Below are 335 nucleotides of genomic sequence, written 5' to 3'. Positions count from 1 at the left end.
TGTCCTTAGCAACCATATACGATCCAAACCCCAACACTTGGAAGGATGCTGTCCTCATTACTATTATTTTCCCTTTGGACTATAAGAGATGGGCTGTCTGTTTCACTATTTCATGCTCTCCTTATCTGCTTCTCTTTCCACCCATGGTAATTGAGAGTGGCTGTAGGCCAGTAAAAGTCCTGAGTGGGGGGGTGGGGAGGAGGAAGAAGAGGACCAGAAACAGAGAAGACTGAGGGAACTGCTGGAAAGGGCAGGCTTTCATTCACCAGAGAAACATGTGCACTGCTCCCTAAATTCAGCTTCTTTAACCCCAGGGCTCTGAACAGCATTGATCA

Source organism: Myripristis murdjan, chromosome 15 (genome assembly GCF_902150065.1).
Source record: "Myripristis murdjan chromosome 15, fMyrMur1.1, whole genome shotgun sequence".
In the NCBI taxonomy this organism is placed as follows: domain Eukaryota; kingdom Metazoa; phylum Chordata; class Actinopteri; order Holocentriformes; family Holocentridae; genus Myripristis; species Myripristis murdjan.
Note: the sequence above shows the minus strand (reverse complement) of the source record.